Source organism: Sylvia atricapilla, chromosome 2 (assembly GCF_009819655.1).
Source record: "Sylvia atricapilla isolate bSylAtr1 chromosome 2, bSylAtr1.pri, whole genome shotgun sequence".
NCBI lineage: Eukaryota > Metazoa > Chordata > Aves > Passeriformes > Sylviidae > Sylvia > Sylvia atricapilla.
In genome coordinates, this window is record NC_089141.1 from 11,841,907 (window position 1) to 11,868,599 (window position 26,693).

The following is a 26,693-nucleotide window of genomic DNA, read 5'->3' on the forward strand; positions in this document are numbered from 1 at the left end:
CCTTATGTCTTTTTTGGAGAGGTATTCTGTTGAGTGTACCAGGTTTTTCACAGGGGCTTTGACCACTCTCAGTATAAATGGATAACAGAAAATGGAGCACAAAGACAAAAATCTCATTGCAAGCACTAGCAGGGATTATTACACTAAACCAGAATTACAGCTGTGCTCCCCAGGAGTTACCATACCTGCAGAACAGGGTTGTAATCAGATTTAAAGGATCATTACTTTTACCTTCTCATTTCTCAGGCTCCTTTGGAGAATGTGGTGAGCAACACTTCCTGAACAAATACTGCTCCTGGCTCTGCCACCTGAAGACTCTGAATCCTAATCACCTTCAGCCCTTCTTCCTGTCTCCACATACCTTCTTTTCCTTTGGGCTTTTGAATTAAGTGTAAAAACCAAAAAACAACAAACCAAAACCCACCATATTTGGGTATAATGACTTTCATGCTACCCATTTTCTGCCTCCTGATTTCCTAGTATCCTATTGTTCATAAAGACAAATATCTATATGTATATATATTTTTTAACCCCTAGATGCAATTTAGTACTAAACAATGAGTTTAACATACCACTTTTCATTTCTCTTGTCAGTTTTAGGCATAAAATTAAGTATATTTGCTAAACCAATAATCAATTGTAATTAGCTACAGGCCATTGGTGCTCAAGCTCCACTGTTCTTTGTAACTCTTCTTCACGCCTGTAGAAACAAATTTAAAGTTGGCCTGTCTATAAAGGTCTATAACTGTTATAAAGTATTTGTATTGTTTTGCTTATTATAATGATCTAATTCAGATTCTAATTGAGTACAGTTGAAGCAAGGAGTAAATGCATTTGAACAGGGTGGTGTTATTTCCTCACAAGGGAAAAAGGAGGACAGCCATGTGCTAACAGCAATGATGTTCTTATGCACTGAAAAACGATTGAGGGAATCGCTGTGATTAACAGTTTCCTGATTTTGCCATTGACTCTAAAATACAAAGGAAAATGTAAAACCTTTGCAATGCAGCATAAAGTGAATCCCTGTAAGGCGGTGATGAAGCTGCTGATGTTTGTCTAAGTCCCATCCTTAGCTGACACACAGCTCTGCAGGCACAGAAGAGCAAATGACTCCCCTCAGCCTCTGACAAAACTGATCATTCATTGCTGCAGGGCAGCACAGGCCAGAAGGAATATCAAGCAAACCACTTTGCTGAGGGCTGCCCTTAAAAAGGCAGGGCAGAAAACCAAAGTACCGGTCCCAATTAGTGGCAGAGAAGACACCTACACTCCGCATGAAACCCCTAGAACTGGTTTTCTGCCTGCTTGACCTTCTTAACTCTCCACTTAGCCACTTCAAGCGATTTCCTTTATTTGGGCTTGATTATTCATCATCTCATGCCCAACCCTGGCAGGTGAATCAATAAATGTATATATGTTCTGAGTAAGTTCCCACACAAAACAAACTGAAGGAAAACAAGCTGGACACCTCAAAGTGAAACACACACTCATCGATTCTCTCCTGATTGCTATTAACTCCTACTGCACACTTGGCAGTGATTACCTCACTGTCCTGCAGCCTTACAGGACACCAGGGGGCCACATAATGTAAGACATCAGGGAAATGAACTCAAAAATGGCTTTTAAAAGGTCGTCACGAGAAGAGGAGAGAGCGGTAAAGTTTTCAAGGGTAAAAATGTGAAAGAATAACATTGTGGGTAAGTTAAGATGTAGAAATTTAGTGCACAGAAATTCGACTTGAAAACCTTTAAAGTCTGTCATTCATATAAAATTAAATACTACAGAAAAACAAACCAAGAGAGACTGTTGTGGAAATGCCATGAGATTGTGTGGGGCAAGAAAAAATCTATGAGCTGAGTTTCTGCCCAGGGAATGAGGGCATCTTATTCAAGTTCTTTCTGCATGTTCACTATCTCCTTTCAGAAATATATACTTGTTCAAGGCGCAGGTTGGCCCAAAGTGACCACCCACCAGTGATAACTGACTGTCATAAACGAGAAATAGCAACTGTTTACAAACCTGACGATTTCCTTAAGGTGCTTAGGTAACCCTGATGTTGGCTGGGCTGTGATGGGTGAGTACATCCCTGCACTGTGAAATCAGTGAATGTAGACACTGATTTGACATAGAATGGTTTGGGTTGGGAGGAACCTTAAAGATCGTAATCCTAACTGCCATGATCATCACATAATTACCATGGTTTCCATGAGGTTATGTGTCAGAACCCCTTTCTGAGAAAGACATGCTCCGGAATAATCAAGAAATACAACTATGCACCTCTCAAATGTGATTTTTTTTATTATCTATGAGGATTCTTGATGAAGAATCAGATCCTCATGTGTTCAATTTTTCATCCTGTCTTACTCATTTAACAACAGCTCTTACAACCAGTGCAATCCCTGAAGAGAATTACCAGACATTTCTTCCCCCTGCTCAGATCTTCCACAAGGTGATTCAGGATCCCTTTGGAATTTGGGGTGGGACTGGCATTGCTAGAAAGGATTTATTTTCTCTTCAGAAAGTAGTTCCAACCAAGTGATTTTTCTAGATGAAGTCAGCAAACTAGACACCTAATACCTAGGAATATATTGTCTACTTGCTTATTTTAGAAAAATAAGTGAGGCTATGTATAAAATAAAATTAAAATCTAATTTTGCTAATTAATTAATTAATAATTAAATTCTACTTTAAGAAAACCACAAAATCTTAAATACTGGCTAAAAAATAGAAAAAGAAAAGCCAAACCAAATAATAAAAACTCTGTGCAAAACTTTGATTTATAATGTGCTTTCATGGAATTTTGAGAAAGTGCAGAACAGAATAAAAATTGTCAAAGCCATTATGGTACACTGTGGTGGAGAAGTCTATGACAAATTGAACAGGTCTACAGGGAAAAATAATTGTTGCCTTGCATTGGAGAAACATAAAACCTGTATCTCCCAAGTGATATGAGACATTTGAAGTGGTAATGGATAACTTTTGTCTTTGAGGAAGAAGTTTGGCATAAGCAGAGACAAAAAAAGCTCTAAAAAATTTGGTTGGTAATAAGTTTTTTAAACAAAGAATTGAGTCAATTTTTGATAAATCAGGTATCAAAAGCCTTGGAGCCAAGCAGAATGCTACTGTTAGTGTTCTGATGTGATCCTCATGCAAATGGAAGCGATTTAATGCTCTATTTATACTCAAAGAAGAGATAACAACATTAAATTATTAGAGAAGTGAACAGCAGCCATGCTCTGTATTAAGTGACCTTGATAGGCTATGTGCTATTTCTGCCTGTAACATCTGTGGCTGGTGAGCATATGTATATTTTATTTTGGAAAGTTGAAGGAACTGCAAAAGCATCTCTTCTGACATTGAAAAGAAAGTGTTTGGTTTGAAAATATAATACATTAAAAATATTTTTTCTTCATAGCTAACTTATTGATTTTCTGCTTTATTTTGAAATTTAAAATAGAACGCAGGCACAAAAAGTGGGTACAAAAATAACACCAAATCTTATTTGCCTAAAATGTCCTCAAACATTTCCATGTGATATTCTGTCATCATACTTCAATCTGTGGTTAATGTTTTCAACTGCTCGGTTTCAATAAAAAAGTACAATTGGGCTGCAACCTAATGAGGTCTTACTGAAGTTTTTGAAGTGAAACATTTGACACAGAGAATTATCTGAGAGTGGACTGCAATGTTAAGGGTGGAAAATAGGGACAGGAAACACATTTCCCAAAAGTTAAAATTGTCCTCCGGTGTCAGAAAGCAAAAACATTGCTGAGGAAATGTGGGAATCTGTGAAGAAAAAGTGAAAGATCTCTTATAAGTCTGAAGCACAGAACAACTTGTGTTTTAAGAAGACATCAATTAGTATGGTTTTGATCACTGAAGAGAAATGAATACTGTTTTATATTTACAGGAGGTTGTATATATTATATGAATTTAAGGTAATGATTGAAAGAAAACTGGTGTCAGAGGAATCTGATTTGATGGCTCTGGTCTGTAATTAAAGTCACATCTGATGATTTCCCTGTTCTCTGATATGGAAAAAGCAACTTTTTAACCATGCATCAGACAGATTTATATGAAGAATAAAATTACATAATAAAAAAAAAAAAAAAAAAACCAACTCAAACACAAAAACAATATCTGTGGTGTGGCAAATTCTTTGCCAAGAGTTCTTATCACAAAAACTCACATATAACTGCTTCAGTGTGCTGTAATCAGATCAGAAATACCATCTGGTCTGCATTTCTATACAGACATTGCTTTTTTACCTTCTTTTCCCACCTAAGGCTTGTAGAATATTGGAAATTTCAGGTATCTGTTCAAAGTGTCCATGAAGTCACAGTACTGGGTTTCTCTCCACCCTCATCTTGAAATTTGAAATCACTATTACAGTACTAAATAAAGGAGAAGTCACTCTTAACTAAAATTTTCTCACTTTGCCAAGAAGCAAGACAACCTTTATCCAAAATAAACTGACAGGTTTTCTTTGACATTCATGTTGCAAGACCCGTGAGTCACATACAGACATTCCAACACAGGAAATTCCAATGACATGAAGAAAAATAATCAAACACTGCAACAGATTGTCCAAAGAAGCTATCAAGTCTCCTTCTGTGGTGATTTAAAAATTTTAATTTTTTAAACAATCTGACTTAAAGTTCAGAGTGGCCCAGGCTTTGAGTGGGTGTTTGGACCAGATGATCATCAGAGATTTTTTTTTCCAAAATAATTCCAATACAATTCTATGAAACTATCAGATGAAAGAAGTGGGCACTGATGGATTAGTAAGAAAATAAGAAAGCTGTCAGTGATTCTGTGGAGCACAATTCCAACTTCAAATGCCAAGTTGCTGAGAAGCCTTTCCTTCCTCTCCAGAAGGATGCTAAAAGAGTGGTCAATAGCACCACAGAAGGAAGTTATTCACAAATAATTAGTTTCTCTATCATTCCTAAATTGTAAATGTTGTGTGTAAAGCCTGCAGGCTTGGTTTAGGTTAAATACTCAGCAGGGAACTTGTGGATTGAACAAGGCACAGTATCAGTGGGCACCATTGTTTCCATGAAAATCTGAATTTTCAAGCTTCTTGAAAGATGGTGTCTGATTACTACTGGAGTATGGAGAAAAAAATATCCAAGTAGGCCATGAATCCTCGTGGGGTTTCAGGGTGTTGAAGAAAGAAAAACATTATCAAGATTGAGAGAATGTAGAGAAACTAACAAAAAAAAGACATGAAATATTTATATATTCTGGCTGCAAATAAGATAAATACCTACAAGGATACCGTATAAAGAATATTTCTGAAATTAAACTGATTTTAAACCTAAATATAGCAGGACCTGGGTAATTTGTCACGGCCCTTCAGGCTCATATATCTGCAATGTTTCTAAAATTTAGCACTTTACTCAGAGTCCATTTAAAAATCATTTGTAAATATGCTTTCAAGAAAAAGAGAACTGCTGCTAGTGGTTATAATTCTGAGTTTTACAATAAATATTTGAAAGCATTTGCTGTGCATTCGAAAATCCAATCATCTCCACAGAAGATGGCATGAGAGACACACTTTTAAATTACTGGAAGACTGTTCCAGGCATCTGTTCAGGCATCAGAAGCAACAACATACAAGGTCCTTTAACACATAAGATGCATCAAGAGTGCATGTGATGTAATGAGCCATGAGTTATGAGTCTAAATAATTTTAATCCAATGTATCAAATGGTTGCTAAAACAGTCTAAGGAAATCACAGAAGTATCTAGAAGGGACTGGCTATACAAAGGAGAGGTAATAAACTAAAGAGCTGTAATTTTTTTTGTTAATTCTCTGCCTTAGCCAACATCCTCATTTCAAGCAATATTTAGGTGATTGTTCTTACTGCTTAGATTTTATGGTTTTGTTTTCTTTTCAACAAGTATCCAAAACCTGAAAACCTACTCCACTTATTCGCTGGTGCAATGAAAACTTTGGAATTTTTAGATTTGGAAAATTTCCAAAGGAGAGAAATCAAGTCAGCTAAAGACAATTTCTTGGTACTTCCCTGCTGCTCCTCTTCACTGAGCAGTAGTTTTTAGCGACATGGGCGGGAAATGCAGGCTGTCCTTGGAAAAAACTGTGCTTCATACCAGGGCCTCTTGCAATTCAGCAAAAATTCCAGCTTTGGGTTTTAATCTTAATTTTAGGTGCAAAATGTGGTTGGCTGTGCGAGCTGGGCTGGGGATAATCTACAACAGCATTGGAGAGAAGGGTGAAAATTTTGGCCTTGGAGGTCTGGTATCTTCAGCAAATTCCTGTTCCCCCTCAGGGCTGAAATGACCCAAGAATTCTTCTCAGTTCTGAGGGCTCTGCCCACAGTCTCAGGCCACCTGCAAAGTGGTGACTTTACACATCCATCTGAGACAAAATTAGGGGGCAAAGGCTGATTTCCTTCTTAGTGTTGCTTCTAAAATATGTAAGTGCAGAGTTGGAGTGCCATGAGGACGCCAACAACTTATTTCAAGTGAGCGGGTGCACTGGCACTTCCCTTTCAGCCCCACTTATGCTCATTAGCACTGGTTTCCACTCCTGCTATGCCACGCTGATAATTCTCTCTGTCCTGCTGCCACTCTGCCCATTCCTGCAAGCAACAGCCCCTGCCCTCCTGGTTGAAAAGAAGACTGACATATTCCAAGTGTCAAAATTCCATTTTTTAGTACTTCACCTCTAATGCAGAGGATTTATCCACTGAAATGTCGGGACTTTTCATCAAAGCAGGAAGCACTTCTGAATATCTGTCTTGGATCATAAAACTCACCAGTAAAGCTGCTTTCAATAGCAAAATCTGCTACTTCAATCTTTCACTTGCTAATAAAATTCCCAGGTACAGCAAATAAAAACAAAGCAAGTCCATCAAAGTGACACTGCAACTCCAGACTGCGATTTGCACTCAATTGCCTTGTCATGAATTCTGAGGTTTTGTCCTAATCCCTTGATACAATATTGTGCCTTGACACTAACTTCCAATAACAGAGCATGTCTGAATGCTGCTTCTTTATATCACTGTGTCATTTAAGGAAAAATAAAGCCTTATTTTACCTTATTTAACCTGTTCATTTGCTTTCCTGAATTAGAATTAAAATTACCACGAGTGACAAATAACTTAGAATGAGATAACTTAGAATGACATTTAAGGCACATTAATTTTTGATGATTCTCCCACAGTTCATTTTAATTTAACTGTATGCATCATTTGCCTTCTTAATTTTTCCATTTGGCAAATTTATAACCAAACAAATGCTAAAATGCTTCTTTTAAAGGGAAATGGTATTGAGTTAGTCCTTTCTTGCATGGAAATCATTGATCATTTTCTAACAAGTAAAGCAGTAGGTAGTGAAAGAAGATTAACACAGAATGCACCCTGTGACATAGAAATACCTGATTATTTTTGTCTCCTACAACCTCTCTTCTTGCTGAAGGTAATTACTTTTGTGTCGACTATATGAGCCATAGTTAACAACAAATGTGTGGGAGCATGCTTTTAATTTGTAATCAAATGGTATTTACTGAGTCAAAACTATCAAGTAGTTAGTATTTGAAAGAAAAGTTCTACTAAATCTGTGGGTTTAGGTTTTCAGTCATTATCTAATATGTGTTTCAGTCAGTATCTAATTAGTATTATCAAATACTACTAATATTGTAGTAGTTTTCCAAATTGTCGTTTCACAAACTTTTGCTAGACAAGCAGGTCTACCGTGGCAGAGTAAAAGATTTTGAGGGTAAAAACCCTCATACAGTAAATATGAAAATTTTGTAGATGTCCTTTTTCCTCTTGAGCGCAAAATAAATAAAAATCAAGCTCTGAAGAGCATTTATCTAGCTGCACAAGCATGACTTACAAGAAGACTTCATTCCATTTGAGCCTATTCTTACAAAATTGCATCTGGCACTCAGCTGCCAGAATTTCTATTTTGACATCTTGAAAGTACATAACATCCCATTGTTCTCAGTGTGAAAAAGTGTTTTCTAATCAGCAAGTTTCCCTGTTACACATTCCTGCCTGCACTTGTCAGCTCTTTCCAATCCTTGTAGCCCATTTACTCTTAGACAGCTGTAGAATAATATTAAATGCATTGGAGAGGATCAAATATGAGGGGGTCTCCAAAAATCAGTAATGTTGGTTTGGCTGCACATCAGATGATACCTGGGTGGTTCCTTTAGAAGGCTTTTTGTCAATGTTATTTTTATTAAAAAGTTCCAGCCTTGCAAAACAAAGCCCAGATACTTTCTTTTTCTTCCTCTTCCTAAATTCTGAAGTGTAACAGATAATGAAAGCAGAAAGATTGTTCAAGCAGTACTTTGATCTTGTAGCTAACATCCATCAAACTCTTTGAGAGCCTTGTGTCAGCCTGATTTCCCCTCTCCTGCTCATGAGTTTCTGTAAAACAATTTCTTGGAGTGTGGTCTTCATAAAATGAGCCATGTACTACAGAGAGTGGCAAAAACATGACATTTCTAAGAACCAAAATTAAAATCGTGTCTATTAGGAGAAGACTCAATTCTAAAACATTAACATTTTATCACCCGTTCACCAGAACTTCAAAATTAAATTCTGAGCAGGTAATTATTTTCCATTTATTTTAAGTCTGCTATAAGCATGACAAGTAGTTTCTATAACTTTTGATACTTTTTTTTTTCCTAGAGGGAGAACATTTGTTAATGCTGACCTTTTCTTGAGGAAGCTTTTGATTTTGATGAACCGAGTATTTTGTTTTTCTTTTTTTTGTTTTTTTAACAGACACGTATCTTACAAAAAATTTGAACCAGCTGAAAATTACAAGTTATCCCTCTCCTGTTTGAGGCCAGAGCAGTTCTGTCACGAGGCAGGGGGTGCAAGAACAGGTTTTTCCATGCAGCCACAGAGGATCTGCCCCCATCAAAATCTGGTATCACTGCTGAGAGCTGCACGGAGGCTCAGCCCCACTGCACACTGAGGGATTATCTCTGACCTGCAGATTGATTTCTCTTGTTCTGCCCAGCACCTTTTGAACTCCCAAGACTGAAAGGAAGGGCAAAATGTAATATTCTCATAAATCTTGAAGGTTACTCCTTTCTTAATTTTTTTGCACTGTGTACTTGGAATTCTCTGCACCAAAATAGGGATGAGCACTGCACTGAACTTTGCTGATCCGATCTGCTCTGCATGGATGGTCACAGAGCATTCATTAAAGTGGATTCTCTGAAGTTTTCTTCAACCATGCAATTTGCAGCTCGGTTCTACACTGAAGAATTCACCTGAGACTGACTTTCTGACATTTATCCAAATCCAAACTAAAAACCTTTAAGTATTTTTTTATATTACAACTTAAACTCTAAAAAAAATCCAGTTTAGGTTATTTCCAAAGCCAGATTTGTACTACAAGTTGGCAGAGCTATTACCAATGGCACTAAGCAGTGTCAGAAATACTTCTAAACTAGACTGTCAAAGCAACAGAAATAAGTGACTTCAGGATAACCAAATGACATAATAAATACCAAATTCTTATGCCACAATAGGAGAAAGAGAGTGATGCATCACTGAACTCACTGAAACTTTTTACACTTCATAGTTTGTACTGTACACTTTTGGTTAATTATGCCTGAAAATGAGGTCAGTGCAGGAAAACATTTTTTCATAGCACATTTCAAACCTAAATTCATACTGAATCATACACTGAAAGACATAACAGCGTATAAATGCCTACAAAGTAGCTATTATAAGGTCTTCCGTCACTGAGTTCCTAATTAGTCTCTCAATTGTAAAGTACAAAATGTGTCAGTTAGCTATTAAAGAGAAAAAAAAAATAAATCCCAGCATAGTTCTCCCAACAAACTGGAGGGGTATTCAGGCAGTTTTGTAATGTAGAGCTGTAGGGTGTCAAGGCAGCATGCTGGATGTCACTGGGTTGGAGCAGAATTACGAGCCCTGATGCAATCTGATGTACTTTGAGGGGATTTCTAGGCTGGATTCAGTCCTGCAGACAGTACATGGCTTTCTTGATCTCTGTATTGCTGCTGAAATCAAAGATCCAAACAAGACATAGGCGTCACCCTCTGAGCATCCAGCTTTCCAGAGCAGGCTATTGGGAAGAGGTAATTAAGCACCCTCATGAATTTTTCTTCAGCTTGGATGCCTAAATTTGGCTCCTACATCTATGCAAGTGACCTATTTTTTAGATACGCTGAGTGCCTGCAATTCCCAACAATTTATGCAATCAATCATTGTTAAATTGCATGAAAATACTGATGAAACCTGAGTTGCCCACAGGCATTTATTTCTGCTCATTGTTACTACTAGAGAAATATCATTTATTCCGAGAAAAAACCCTTTAAAACTAAAGAACAAAAACTCATTTTTAAGTGTTGAAAAGTTGCATACTACGAATATTTTTCAAGAGAGAGGAAATATTCTTACGTTACTCAACAATAGCATATCACTGAGTAATAAAATGAAACATACCTCTAAAATTTAAAATTATGAAAATATAGAGGAGCATTAGCAGATTCTTGAACTAAGGTATTTTTGGACTGCACTGCTTGGACCAAAAGAGACATTTTTGGAACAGCAGCACAGACAGCCCTTCAGCTTCCTCTAAGAATTACCATCACCTGCTCTTTGCAGGACCTTAAGAGCACTAAATTTCCTTTCAGCGTTTGGTGAAAGCAACCAGGGAACTGAAGATCATGGGAATGCAGGTATTCAATTGATAGAGGAGCACTTTATAGCAACTGAACCAACCCAAAAGCTTTCTCACTTTTTCCCTTCTGATCCTCTCCCCCTTTCCACAGAGGAGTATGAGCAAACAGCTCCATGGGACTCACTCGACATCAAAGCACAAAACCACAAAATAAACGCATTTCAACCAAGAAAACAGAAAATAGAAACTGTCTTCTCCAGCTCCCTGGGAAAGCAGTTCTTCAAGACCTGATGTGAATATATTTGATATGTGCACTTTTAGCAGTGAGACAACATGCTTCCTAATTTTACACAGGCCTGATAAGGACACATTTCCTTGGAGATGTGAAACACTGACATTCCTGAGACAGCCTGAGCACTGAGGTGAACCAGGAGGGTTAATGTGTGCTCTCCATTCAGGTGTATGGATACCAGCACAGCTTGGTCCTTGTGGACATACTATGAATACAGAAACAAAGTTAATGACATTTATTTACACCTATGCTGACATTTTTCTGTATGCAGAGGAAAATCATCAACATATTTTCTTAAAGGTCAAAAGCCTTTGCATAATATATTTCACTGCATGGAATGGATATCTTCTGATATAATTCAATTGCTGTGTTTACCCTAAGAAACTGATTCTTTACACTTTTTAATGTACTAGTGTGTTTTCTTTCTTTTCCTTCCCACTTTGGAATCATATTTTTAATTCTCTCAGCATATAGCATATGCTTACTCTTCAGTTTGAGTTGACATACTTTAATTTTCATGTTTTCCTTATCCATTTTTTCTATCAACATTCATTATATTGTGATGAATATTACAAATAATGGATACATCTTCAAAACAAGTGTCCTCCTTTTTTCTCTGTGCAGATTTCCTTGTACTTACACATTCTTAGATACTCAAAGACTTAGTTCTTTCTCTGATTAGTCAGGTGGAGATTGCACAGTGTTGCTAAATTCCATCCCAGAACAAAATTGTGCTTCTGCATCCTTACATCTTTTCTTTCCACCCCTGGCACAGGGTTGACTCTTAGGTGGTGCCTTATCAAGGAATCTCTTTAGATGAGAAATCAGATTGAGTAATCACTTAATATACTAAATCCACTTACATTACTCAAGTCTCCATAAATATTGTCACTTTTTTAACCATTCTCAGGGCCCAAGTAACTTAACCTCTTATAAATAATGTCAATTTAATACATGTACTTTCACTGTTGCTTCATACCAAAGCAATTGCCATAATAACTGTGACAGGAGTGCTGGGGAAGGAACATCTGGTGAAAAGAGCCAGTTTTGTTTAAAGTCATGTACCTCTGCTACTGGAAATAATAATAAAATTGATCTTTACAAACAAAAGCCTCTGAAGTGGCAAAGGGAGAAGTTTGCGATGGTAAGCATAAACATTTCAGGTATTTGTGGGGGACCAGTCCAGCCTGACAACTGTACCTAGTTTCTAGGCCTAAATAAGGTCTTCAGTCACTAATTAATTATTGTGATTAGTTTTTTCCATAATAATATGGTCCCCTCAAAAGTGTACCCTGGGCACAGAATGAACTGATCATTGCTTTTCTTGAAAATGCAGAATGTATCTTGACAGTACTTATGTTTTTAGAGAGGATGGCTGCATAGGTCACCAAGTGCTCAGGATGCTTTGGAAAAAGGGCTTTGAAGAGGTGTGTTAAACATTCACTCCTTATTAATATAACACATTAAATATATTATAAAACAAAAAGTAATAGAGATGAAATTATATAAAATTGAAAGATAAGTTGATTAAAGGACAAAGGGTAATAATGCAAGAGAATAAATAAGAAGTTTGAAGTCATTGCAATCTAATTCCTTGCATTTAAATTAAAATTGATGAGAGTGACAGAGACTGTAAATGGTGTGATTTCCACCACATTTTTTTCCCCTCCTGTGTTAAATTCTGACCTCAGAGAAGTTTTTTCTCTCAGCCATCTGGAACAAGGTTTTCCCTGTTGTTTTGCATGCAAGGATTGATTAGGACAGACTTAGAGGCTGAACAGCAGATATCATAACAAACTGAAAAACGTCATCCTGCACAATATAACTGATTACAATAAAAACATCTAATACCATCCCTGTGCTTGTACACCAGTCAAGGCTCCTCCCCTGACATTCTGCTTGCTACAGAACATCTCACTGCAGTTTGCTTTTTCAGAAACAAAGGTACAGAAGTGGGATCTCTAAAGAAAAATGCTGAATGAATTTAAAAAGCCTCAGTGTCAGTTCCACGCAGATGAAGGAAAAAAGGATGGTGAAACATTGGAGGTTGTCCAGAGATGTGGGGTTTCAATCTTTGGAGATATTCAGGATATTCTGCTTGAGCAGGGGTTAGGACTACACAACCTCCACAGACCACTTCCAGCCTGTAGGATTCTGTGAGGGGAAGTGAAATAAATCAGACACAGCCTCCTGACAGGCAAGCCAAAACCAACTCCAGGCAGTTCAAGACAAGTTAAGGCAAAGAAAATTCACACATTTCAGTCTGGAGGATTTGCCACTTCAATATGTGTGTTTCTGTTCTAGGAAATACTGCAGTTACGGGGCTACTGAGGTGGGTCTTTTTGCTTTCATAAAAAAAGTTTAAAAATCACAGGTGTAGATGAATAATATATGAAAATATTCTATTTAATTTCCTGTGTATTTCTCTTCACTGGACCTGTAGGATTCTACACAAAATAACCTTTGCTCCTTTATAATTAATTTTCTCAAATGTCTCACATTTATGCTGTAAATAATCCACTGATCATGAATTCTCTGTTTGCATTGAATAAACTCTTCTTGGAGCAGCATGAGAAGCATAAAAGGTTTGGATGCCAACATTTTGGTATTTTTTATTTACACTTGTTATTAGCATTTGGGCAATGCACTTCTCTGGGGCCTTTTACCCACATCCTCCAAGTCAAATAAAACTCAGATTTCTGAATAAGGAAGAATTGCTGATCTGACCATGCTGTTGTACACTAGGGCAGTGACTTTTTCATTCTGTTTTACAGTAGAAAAAAAATCCAGATTATTTTAAAATTATTCAAAACATAAAATATTGAACCCATAGTGCTGAGTTGCAAGGTCCTCAAGAATTTCACTGTGGCTTGCATTTCATTCTGGAAAGGTTGCATTTCTTTCAGGGAATATAAGCTCTGTTAAGTTACACAGAAAACTTAACAATGCATTTTTAATATATTCCTTCTAAAAAGGAAATGGTCTAATTAAATCTTTACTCCCAAGTACCCACATTAAATAGTTCTGTGAAATCTTCATGTATCCCTAGGAAACCCTAAATAAAAAATCCTGAGATGCATCTAGTGAGTTAACTTCTAATTCTCCTCTGCGGTTAGAGGCAGAACAATGAAAAAGTGTAATGATATTTGCCAGTTTGCTCTTTTTTACCCATCAGAGTGAGATATGGTGATATGAATTTGTCAAAAACAAAAGTATGCCTTGCAATTTGTCACCATTAACTGAACCAGCATTCTAAACACTCATTATTAAAGTTTGTTATTTTTGCACAAATCTTAATTTTCCTTCTTATCATTCTTTTCTTTTTTCAGTTTAACCTACACATCCCCGTTAGCTGATGCGCATGCTGCCCATCTAAAATGCACTTTTGTCTTTTTATCTTTCTTCCCCTCACAATATTTAATTTATTCACAGGATAAAAAATGCATAAGGTAATAGACATGCACCTACCAAATCCACTTGGAAAAATACGCTGACAGCTCTCTCACAGCAATATAAAAATGTACGCTTTCTTGTTTTTTTGGAGTTTTTTTAATGAATTCTGTGTGCACCTGATAAGCTTTGGATCATAGAAGCTCATACCTTTTACCACAACAGGAGCACAACAGACTTCATGAAATCTGTATTTTGACTTGAGTACAGCAGCTGCTGGAGGCCACTGAGTATTTTTAAATGTAAACTTGTATCTTCCACAAGCCAATTCAGCATATCTAACACATACCCCACCTAAATATTCGCAGTCACTTCCTAATTATTTTCAGGATGTTTCCTGGCATGACAGATCATGCTAACAGCTTCATTAACTCTGCTGTGCAGCACCAGTGCATGTGTGCACAGCCTTATCCAGGCAGGAAAAACTGTGCAACTCCCCGACTTTAACAGAATAACCATTGCTCTCTCTCGGGATGCTGAGATTGGAAAACTGTTTCAGGTGAAACTTTTCAGTTTTTCTTTTTTAGCAGTAGTGCCTGTGCACAGCTCTGCTGCCTTATTAAAGAAAACTGATAATGAAGCGTTTGACATGGTTCCTTCATTTACAGATTACACAGTAATGGAGCTAGGTGGTCTCTGTTGGTAATCATGAAAATTTCTTTCATGTTTAGCTGTGAAAGAGCTGATTTTTCAATAAATTTTTACCTAAACCCTCACTGAAAGATGGAATAGATGGCCTAGAGATAGCACATTCTTTTCTTTCAGGAATCTCTCAAACTGCAAGTTCATTCATTCACCTTTCCAAAGCTAAATTTCTGTAGCCATGGATTACCACTAATAATAGCTGCTGGAAGGAGGAACAGTTATCCTCCACTGTATGTCCTAAATTAATTTACCAAGAATTATGTTGTCTACAAGATGGAAATAAATAGCAGTCATCTATGTTTCAGGCTTTCCTATCATTAGTGGACCCATTTGTGTGTTAACCCAAGAGGGGAGTTATACATAGCCAATAAATTGGAAATTTAACAAGATTTTTAAAAAGAAAAAAAAAAAGAAAAAAAAAAAAAGAAAATAAGCAATGAGACATTTGCTTTGACCCCCTATTTAAAATATAAAATATGGAGGAAAGATCAGCACAAGAAAAAAAAGAAAGATCAGCATACCACTTCCATGAAAAAAACACAAAACTGACCCAAAGTATTTCATGTTTACATCCCAATACCTTTTAAGAATAAAGTTGATGCCTGAGCTGATTTCTTCTCCAAGGCAGAGGTTTTTTTTCTGCCTGCTGGCAAAGTGCTATGTCAGACTTGATTATCCAGTCAAGTTTACACAACCTTGTCTTGACTCAGTTCATTTTGTGTGCAGTCCATGCATTGATGAATTGAATAATCAAACAGTGGCAGCATCAAAGGGGAATCACCTTCTGGCCAAGTCTGAGAGAACTGTGTTCAGATGTCTCCAGCTGAAGTCAAAAAGCCAAATTCAGCTCTGGCAGAAACAGGGAAGCCTCTACTAAATCAATAAGATAATCAAAGCTTTGCAATTAGATCAATGCAAAGAACAGCAGCAAGGCCAGGCAAAAATCTGCATTGGACCTAGATCCGGATATATCAGGGCTGAGTTTGTCCTAGGAATTTTTCATGCCTTTGAACAGTTGCAGTGAAGCAGAATTTCAGAGCATTTATGGATCCTGATGCTCCCAGCCAAAGAATATCAAGAAAAGCAGGAGCAACAGATTTCACTGTTCCCTGATACTTCAACCTTCTCTGTCCAATGGGAGGCACAGCAACCACAAATCCATCTCAAGCCTGAAGCACTCACTACATATAAGATGTACTTTTACTTGTAGAGAAGTCAGAAATACTCAAAATTCGAGTCTATCAAAACATATCCATCAGACAATCCTCAATGTCTGCAGTCTGGACACCCTTTTAAGGAAATGATACAGCTCAGGAAGAGCTTCTGAATGATAAGATTTTGTGCAGAAATTCTGAAACCTTTTAAGATGGTTGTAAGATGTTTTCTTTAGTTTCTTTTCGTGACTGGAGGAGAAGGAAAATACCGACAATACATGTTATTTTAGCCCTGATTTAATTCCCTCAGGAGGAAAAAAAAAGGGGGGGGGGAAGGGGGGCAAAGAAGAGGCTGATTTCAGAAAAGTCTTCACCAGAAAAAGTAGGGAATTGCATACAGAATTGTGTATTCTGCACAGTGTGCAGTGTTCTCATGGTCACTTTCTCTGTCAGGAAATGTTCTTTGAACTCAAAGGTGTGGTAAATGTAATGGATAAATTCATGCATATAATATTGTATCGAAAGTTTGGTCTATTAAAAGCTACTCCAGGGCATCTCTGAGATTCCAAGACCTGTGGTGCAAGCTGTAAAAAAACAGAAATGACATGGCCGGACTGGAGATGGCCCATTCATCAAGGATGGGCCTCCACTTAATGGCTGTTCAACATCTGATATCAATCTTGGTGGGGGATCCGGAGGATGATCAAATCAACACCCCAAAGACGGAGATCAACGTCTTTTCATTGGGAATCCCTTTCAAGACCTCGCTTAGAAATAAAGAGATACATGAATATTTGGACTCTCAATGGACTTAGCCTCAGGATAAATAAACTCTTTAAAAACCGTGCACCGGAGACTCAGTGGTGTGTGGCTGAGGTTGGATAGTACCGTTGTTATTGTCACTCTGCCCACCCAGCATTCGATCGATGTTGTCTGAATTTATTGTGGCCTTTCAATTTGAATTTGGAAAAATTGTTAAATAAATTCTTTTATTTTGAATTGGCTTCTAATCATTTATAACAAAGTCATCTTCTGAAGAATCGGAGTCCCATCATGCTGGGACCTGTGTACTGACAGAAAGTTGGACTTCCCTTGACTGCAGAGCTGTGTATGAGCACACTGGCCTCTGTGTGAGATTAAATTACTGCGAATAAATCCAGGATTATTTGGTCTGCTGTAATCAAATTTGGGTACCATATTTCAAAAATCACCAGTGCCACAGCACAGCAAGTGCTCTGGGAGCTTTGGGGAAGGCTCCACATTTTAAAACAGAAACCTTTTCTCATCTGTTTTCCAGGTGTGAAAATATCAGTGCTACTAAATGTACCGCTCTAATATCAGGAAGAGACAAGACAGAAAATTAGTCACCTTGAGTGGAAATCTAAATCAGTCCAGGGTGTGTGCTTTTGCTGAGGTAAAGCAGAATTTGCAGCTTTCAAGGTTTGGCTTCAGAATTGTTTTTTAGAGGAAATTGAGACAGATTTGTTGCTCTGCCAATACATTAAGATAAAAGGAGGCTTGTATTAAACAAGAGTGTTCCACTTAGGTCATGCAGCCAGTTAAAGCTGGTAATCTTAACCTACCCACGGAGCCAAGAGGCCACCCTGGTCCTTTTCTCGGGAGTCTGGCTGATTTGAGCTGCAGCAATTTCTGGGCTACAGATGTTCTGAGCTGATTTGGGCCAGCTGCACTTAAATCGAGGCCAGAAGGCATTAACTATTTCACTGTGCAAAACTCATCCCAAGTGTGCCACCTCTTGTGACAACACCCTCACCCCCAAAGTTTGCCACTGGGTAACTGTACAAAAACATCAGCAAAAGACATCAGAAGAAAAAGGCAAAAGGAAAAAAAAAAAAAAAAAAAAAAAAAAAAAAAAAAAAAAAAAACCGACCGCATGCATTATGTTCCCCCTTTGAACAGGCAAAAATCTTTACAGGTTTTGCAAAGCGCTAAGTGACACACTGAGGCACGTCAAGCCGAGCCTTTTAGCAGCCTTTTAATTTAGGATGCCTTAGCGGCAGCGGCACAGTCCCAGTGAGAGGCAGCCATCCAGTTCAGTGGGGCTTCGCACACCATTAAGAGCTAATCAGAGAGCTCAGCTCTGATCCCTGCTTCACGTCCCAGCCAAAGGGATCGGGAGGGCCGGAGAGCAGCTGGCACAAAGGACTTTGTGCAGCAGATCCTGCCCAGAGAGCATCACCCGCCGCAGGATTAAACTCCCCCAAAGGAGGAGCAGTGGCAGCCAGGCACGGAGGGACAAAATGAGAAAAGAAGAAAGTTTCTTGAACAAAACCAGCCAGAATGAAAAGGGCAGGGTGAGAAACGAGGCTGCTTATTAAATTGAGTGACTTAAGGTGACAGAGAGTTTCATTTTTTCAGGAGGTCTGTTGCACCCGACCGATACACATCTTCAATGGACAGTGTCAGCTCACGCCTGCCCACATTCCTACCCCACCAAATCCTCTTTCTACTCATCCTAGAAAGAAAAAAGTTCCCCCAGGTATCATAACATTTCCCTAAAGGTATCTGGAATATAAAAGGACTCAAATTTATACTCTTGGGAGTGTACCGAATTCCAAATATTTTTGCCCTCTGACGAGATCTGAGCTTTTTCCTGTGTGTTATCAGTGGAAAAGGAAAGTGATCATGTGAAGGCTGCCTGAAGAATCAAAAAATTTTAAGAAGCAGCTGGAAAAGGTGGCCACCAAGGGATTACAACAGATTAACCTCAAAGGATTTCATTCTTCTCACAGGTCTCATAGTTAGGCAGCACAGGCTGGCTATTAATAGATGTACAGTAGAGGCAGCAGTTTTCCCAAGATATATGGTTATCCTCAGCCTCCTATCTGGGAGGAGAATCAATCCCCTTTTTGCACTAAGCTTCCCTTTAGCTCTGCTTCCCAACTTTTTAAAAACAAGCCTCGGATAAAACACACAGCAAATCCCTTGGAAAACCTCTATGCACACACAGAGATGTACACACACATACATATCCTTCCCCTTCATGCTGGATTTCCACAGCACACACTGAATTTACTGCTGGACCTTCTACAGGGACCACTGACTACTAAAAATTAATACACCTGTAATTATTACAATTACAATCTCCTGATCCTCCAGGAGATTGTCCAGCAAAGCAGATACAAAGCAAAGCTTTTTAAAATATTTTTTCATTAGCACACATAATTTGGTCAGTTATTTCTACAAAGAAACCTTGGATATACTCACAGGTAAGACATAATTAGCATGTTTTACATATTCAGCATCCAAAACCAAATTTGTTTTGACAAGACACAACAGAGAAGCTCCTGGAGATCTGAAATCCTCCCCAGGACCTGAAGATTATTAGTATTCCTGCCATACATTTTAACTCACAACTTCCAGTGTCCAAATTAAAATATTTTGTGCACTGATACCCTTGCTAAGTTTTACCAGCCAGCTTAAAATTTAAGATGTTTCCAACAATTGGCTCAATATAGAGACATATTTATTTCAAGACACATATTGCATATGTTTAAAAGAAAAGTGGAAAAGATAAAAATATTCTTCTCCCCTCCTCTCAGAGCAGATTGGTCGCCAAAAGAATTTAAAATCCTGTTAAGAGGAATTTATGTACGGAAAAAAAATTCCTGTTATGTGGAGTTTAATTAATCACCTCCATAAAGCTCAGGGCCATCTGTTCAATGGATGGTGAGGAGAAAAAAGATGAGATGAGATTGGAGAAGACAATTGTGGTGGGATTCAAGTGCACTTAGTGTGGCAATAGCAATACAAAGATACTCAGCCAGAACATGCAAGAAAATATTCTCTTACTTTAAAAAAATGCTCACAGAGAACACAAATATTTCTAGGGGAACAAATTGCTAAAGCAATAGTAGGTTCTTTTACAGCAGCAGTTAGTTTTCTATTTGAAATGCTGACAAAACCTTGTGCACAAAATTCAGCTCTTACAGTGGTCACCCAACCCGGCCTGCATCCCAGGCCATGGAATGGGTGGATTTCACTGGAAACTGACTCTTGAGACCTTAATTTTCTCTCAGTCTGGCAAATTCTTTGCAAGTATTAAAGCCAAAATGTCGCCTTCAATATGTAAATAGGGCAGTCATATATATATCACCCATATTTCACATGGAAGTAACACATGGATTATAAAGTTGGATCTATTTCTGAAGACTTCTTATCCCAGCAGCAAACACAGACATTATCTTTGGGATTTTTATTTGTTGGGGGACAAGAAAAACAAGAAAACTAAGAATTCAGTCTGATCTTATATTCTTCCATAACAGTTAATTCATACCCTGAATAATAAATGTCATAATTTCCACCAAGGTTATGTTTAGAGCCTTATTATCTGATACAATTTCCCAAAAATAACTGTATACAGCCAAACTACTATTCCCACTACATAATTTGATATAGCAAAGCACATATTAACCTTTCTTTTATAACCGCCACAAAAAAAAAAAAAAAAAAAAAAAAAAAAAAAAAAAAAATTGAGCGCTCCACTGCATTCTCTGTCAAAATTGTTAGTCAGGGTACATATTGATATAATTGACATGTTGAATTGATACTTGAAGCAGCTCACAGCTGGTAGCTTGCTGAGTGAGATTTTATTATTTTTTCACATCACAAAATGCCTTCCCAGAGAATTTTCCTTGTGTGTACATTTTTGCTTTTGGAAAAACTAACTGGCAGGCTTTTGAAGCATTCCACGATAATTAACGACTCTGATTTACATGTCGACAGGACATTACACAGACACATGTCAGGCTGTAACACTGAGTGCTTAAAAGCTGGGATTCCCCCATCACCAGTCATGGATTTGCACATAACAGAGACCAACAGCAAACATTTTTACCCAGCCCAGTGATGGCAGGTAACGTGACAGACTTTCCACCAAAATCTTCTCTCCACATGGCAGGGAATCAACTCCTAGGGAGAGTCAAGACATCACCTGATGCATTTTTAGGATAAACCAGAGCTGGCAGAGGGTGCTGATGACAGCTCGATGCTTTTGAGCTGTTTGGCTGCAGTTCCTGTCACTTGGCACCAGGAACATAAAAGCCAAACCCCCTTTTTGTTGAGGCACAGCCCAGCTGCAGCTGACAGAGCATTCCAACCCTGACAATCTCCCCAAACTTCAGTTTTTATGTCATTCCACAAATGCACTAAGCTTACTTTTTTTTTTCAATTTTCTAGGGGATTTTTGGTTTCTTTGTTTCAAGCCCTTGCTTACTTCTGACCTTTTCTCCTTTTTTAAACAAATTGAATAAATTGGGACTTACCAAACCAACTTGACAGACTTTTCCACCTTGTGACGTTTTTTTCAAATACATCCCTGGATGGAGCAGGCTCAATACTTCATTCAGCTTTCTTCTCTAATATTTTAATACCTTTTAGCTGAAAAATAATACAGAAAATATGAAAATACGGCAGTCATATTTAAGCTTCTATTTTAAAAACAGCCACCAGAATTCTGTGATTATTGTGCTCTCTCGCTCCCCAGTACTGTCACATTCCTTTTTTTTTTTTTTTGCTTAAGGAAGCTTAGGAAGAGCTGAGTGTTGTGGGTAAAACACTCTGAAGTCTTGCATCTCTTCCACACATCTACCTCATTTAGGAGTGCATTTTCTCATCTCTGCTATCAACAGTGTCTTGTATGGGTTGCCAATGTCATTGTGAAATATTCATTTTTTAAAAAAGAAAAAGAAATTCAAGGACAACCACTCACTTTAATTGCATTTCAAGTAAGAATTTTTCTGTTTCACAAATAAAACAGATTTTCTAAAAATCCGGTAGGTGAGTCACAAAGAGCTCACAAATGTGTTTTTACAGGTTTATAGTTGAGACCAAATTAAACTTGACAGTTTCCTTTAAATTAAATTACTAAGTTAGAGATCATAGCATAAATAGTGCTGGGTAAAAAAATTGCTTTCTTATTCTATAAAAATGTTCAGAATTAGGGAAAAGAGACCTTGCTTTTCAGCTGAAAGAAGTAGATCTATCAAGGTAAGAAAGAAGGAGTGGATACAATATAAGAAAACAGCTCTGCATTCATTTAAACTACACTTTCTAGGGTGAAAAAGGACTTTTTTCCTTGACTTTTTCTCATGCTACACAGGCCAATTTTACGGCTCCCACTACAAATGCTAATTTGGTTTTTTTTGTAAGAACATAAGAAGGACAAATGTATGCTTGGTAAGAAAAGGGGAGCAAGGAGGCATTACTAAAACGACACTGGTTTAGACCCAAGGACAGGAGGAAAATTATTGACACAGCTTCTTCAGTAAACACCTGCATGATCGCCTGGCTTAAAGCAAAATAGAGCTGTATCTGTCTCTTAAATTAATTATCAATTAATATCAATTATGTATTTATAAACGTCATTATTACTATGATATCCTTCATTGTATTCACTCCTTTCCTAAAAATTGAATGTTTGTGTGTGCCCCCAGGGCTATTAAAAAGATATCCATAAGAGTAATTATGAGGACATTCCAGTCCCTTGTACCTCAGAAGAGATAAGAGATTTTCCTGAAAGTGTTTTGAAGTGTCTTTCACCATTTCAGAGATCATAGACTTTTTATTAAAATAATAATAACTATGACAGTTAAACTGTCATTCCAGCTCCAGAAATTTTAAGATTTTAAAAGACATGAAACAGGAGGGAATAAGGTTCCTTCAATGACATGACATATTGTAGGAGAGAACACTTTCAAATCCAGGTGTCATGCTGACAGGAAAGCTGAAATCCATGGCTGGGAACAGTCTGACTGTGGCAGCCCAGTGGCAAATGAGTCTGGACAGGCTGAAGCTTCCTTTGGGAATGAAGATTGGACTTGTTCCTCTACAAAGACTGATTAAGACTGGAATTGAGGCAGGAAATAAAACCACTTCCAACAATTCTCCTGGTTTTACATGATTTGTCTGAAACCTGGGAACTGTAGTGTGTAATTTTGGTGCTGGAAGTCTCCTTTAATCATAAATTGAGGGGAAGGTGGACAGCCCTGGAAGTGTAATGGCTTAACTGATCCTTGCTGTCCTACAAATGTCAAGGGATCTGGCATATTAGGTTCTGCTGGCTTCCCTAGGGAGACAAATCCTTTTCATCTTAGTACCCATGGGCACATGAGCAAGGAGACTGCTCACAGCAGGCACTGAGTAGTGAGAGGTTCCAGCCTTTTGTCCCCTCATGCTGCTCATTCAGGGCCATTTTCTCTTCTCAGTACTTTCAGTTAAACTAGAGCCTGGCTTCTTGACATTAGCACTGAAATAGAGCCCCCATAATATTCTTAAAAAATACACCACTTTCAGTTTTAATTTAGTCAATCTGTGTTTATAATTGGTCTCAATAATCTTAGAGGTCTTTTCCACCCTATAAGATACCATGATATTTATATTATATGTTCTTATACTCTGTTATTTTTTTCTGTACTTACTCAAGCTATTTAGGGCGTGTGGCACCCTAAATATAATGGGTTGTATAAAATCCAGTTTCATATCAGTATAGGGAAGTAGCTACGAGTACCTCTTTAAGAATCTGACCATCAGAATGTTCCATCAAAAATAACTATACAGGTGATGACATGAAATCACATGCATCTATATAAGAGAGCAATAATGAATATTAGACAAATAAGATATTTACACATCAGTGTGAAGCAGAGGTGAAGGAATATCTCAATTAATAAAAGCTTTCCAACCAAAAGAAGATGCTGTTGTCATTGACTTTTGACTTTATAGAGTCACAGTGGTGTGATAAGGTGTCACAAGGTCAAAAGATCAAATACTTTAAATAACTGCTCTTCTCTGTATTAATGAATATTTAGAGAATAAAACTCATGGTTTATATTCAAGAATATCACTATTTATCCGAGAAGCAAGAAAAAAAAAGAGCCATTATCAGACATAATTATATTTCTTACTGAAAATCAATTAGTGAAGCACTTATCTCAAAATTAGATAAAGAACCAAACTGAAATGCTGTGATTATGATCACATAGCCTGACTAAAGGCTGCCAGACACAGGAGAGGAAACCCCTTCTCCCCCTCTGTATCCCCTACACCTGAAGGTCAACATTACAACCACCTTGTAGGATCTTCTCCTTCACCTTTTAACTTCCTACTAAAAATTCTCAGCAAAATACTCCTCTGAACAGCTATTCTCTGGTCATTTCTGCTTTCACTTAGGAAGAAGCATATAAATAACAGAAAATTTCTCTTCTTCATCAAAAAAAAAAAAAAAACAAAACATTTAAGAAACAAAAATTGCATGTGATTCCCAAGTAAATGTATTTCCTGATTAAAAGCAGAGAACTTCATCTCCTTCATCGATGTGTAGCTCCAGAATTCAGGGAGAATATGTGAGAAACATGTCAAGGCTCAGCAAGAGGAGGAGGAATATGGTATTATCACACAATTTCACAGAATTTCATAACCAGGCATAAACAATTGAGTCTAATGCCCATAGGAAAGAAAATGTTACACTTCTATTGGGTAATCTTTTTCAGCAGAGAAACAGCCACAAGAGGAAGTCCAACAGGGAATAGATTAGGACATGGAAGTTTTAAAGGTCTCTCACCTGAAGTGTTGCTGCCAGAACATCAGACTTGGGCAAGGACAGTGGAAGAAAACAGGGGAAGTGACACACACTGGTGGCACAGTAATCAAACAATAAGTTGAAATAAAGGAGCAGGAATTCCTACACTGAGTCCCTTGGATTTAAACTGCCTCTTAAATAAGATTATCACAGGGTTGCCATATCATTTAAAATTTTATTTCTTCTGAGAAAAAGCCTATGAAGGGTCAAATGGGTGTTTACTTTGCAGTCCTTGAGCCAAATACTTTTTTACACTTAATGGTGTGGGAAAAAATTATGGCTGAGTCTATGTACAAAGCACTTCATCTGTTTGAATAGGAGCAGGAGGAAGGAAGATGCTTCAACTGTCATTACCGCAGGGAGCATGAAAAAACCACATTTGACCTCCTGCTGTCTATTCTACATTACACCTGTAAAATTTCTACTGAATGGAAACAAAAGATTTGGATGCAGTAGAAACCACTAGATATGACAACAAAAGAGGCCAATTCTTGAGTGCATGTTATAAAAGCCTCTACTGCTTGAATGGTTTGATGAACCCTGGTCTACTCTGCATTTTTCTTATGACCTTTTAGAATGATCAATATTTCGTTGAAATAAACCTCTTGTTCTCAAGTCATCCTGACAAAAATTAGGCTTACAGTATCAGTACTCTGATTTTAATTGGTTGTCAGATCCTCTCTCCCTTTATTTGTACAGATATTTACAGGGCATTATCCTTTCCCAGTACTGTGACAATATGGTTTAATATGAACATCCTTTTCCCTGTATTTCTTTTGATGGGACATATCTTAAAATAGACTAACAGACATATTAAACTGCTCTAACCTCCACTGCAGAAAGAATGGAACCACGCTGTACATCACCAGATTTCAAGGACAAATCTTAAAGGCTTCTCTCTGTCCTTCTTGGAGTTCTCAACTTATCGTTCATAATGAACTTTTCTGCCAACAGGCACGACTGTCAACAGGTGACAAATCATTGCATCAAGTGGCAATTTTTCACTTTTGTTGCTCCACGTTCCTCTCTGACATCCTCTCATAGGATATATATTTGCTACAGAAATGAATGCACAGTGTATTACCAGCCCTTAATTCCTCCAAATTCACTTTCCAAATGACCCAATGAACTTTAGGTGTTGCTCTTAGGCAGAGAGTGATAGGACAAGGGGAAATGGCTTTAAACTAAAAGGGAAGAGATTTAGATTAAATGTTAGGAAGAAAAACTTCACTCAGAGGTTAGTGAGGCACTGGAAGAAGTTGCCAAGAGAAGCTGCTGAACCTGTTGACAGATTTTCACTTCAACAGAAAGCAGAGGTGCATAGGTTGGGAGATTTGATAGAGGTTTGTACAGCTGGCACTTGTAGGGAACTTCCCCAACACAACATGGGACACCCTGGAAATATAACAGATTCTGGGTTATAGGGGTGCAAAACCTAAGTTGCAGGGATCCTGAGAAGCAACCAAAGGAAACTTTGAGGAGAAAGAAAGAAAGATGCCCACAAGAATCACAGTTTAAAAACAAGCCTTGCTACATTTGATGCTCACAGAATGCTTGATGTTTTGAATAAGAAGTTACACATTTTCTGTGGTCTGAAAAAAGCCAAACAAAATACGTGAGAGCCAAGCACATAAGGAGTCACCCTTTTGTGTCAGGGACTTTCACATGTGTGTGACACCACTGCCATTGACTTTTGAATTATTTTCAGCTGACATTGATCTTGAGCAACTATCAGGAACATTTCCATATAATTCTTCATTCCTGGAGTTCCATCAGTAGGCCCCCAAGCCTTACTGGAGACTCCAGGAGACCTACTCCCAAAGAGCTGCACCTTTCTGCAGGCAACTCTGCCATAGCTCTGTAAGCATTGTTTCAAAAAAGATATTTAAGGAAACAACATGAGTTTTCT

General features: G+C 37.8%; 1 long non-coding RNA gene across 1 annotated transcript in view; it reads right to left on the minus strand.

Moving 5' to 3' along the window:
* Positions 1-26,693, minus strand: part of LOC136373736 (uncharacterized) — a 148,570-nt gene that overhangs the window by 89,422 nt on the left and 32,455 nt on the right. The window contains exon 2 of the long non-coding RNA XR_010745716.1: positions 21,471-21,578. This is a non-coding gene — a long non-coding RNA (uncharacterized lncRNA). The remainder of the gene's footprint in view (positions 1-21,470; positions 21,579-26,693) is intronic.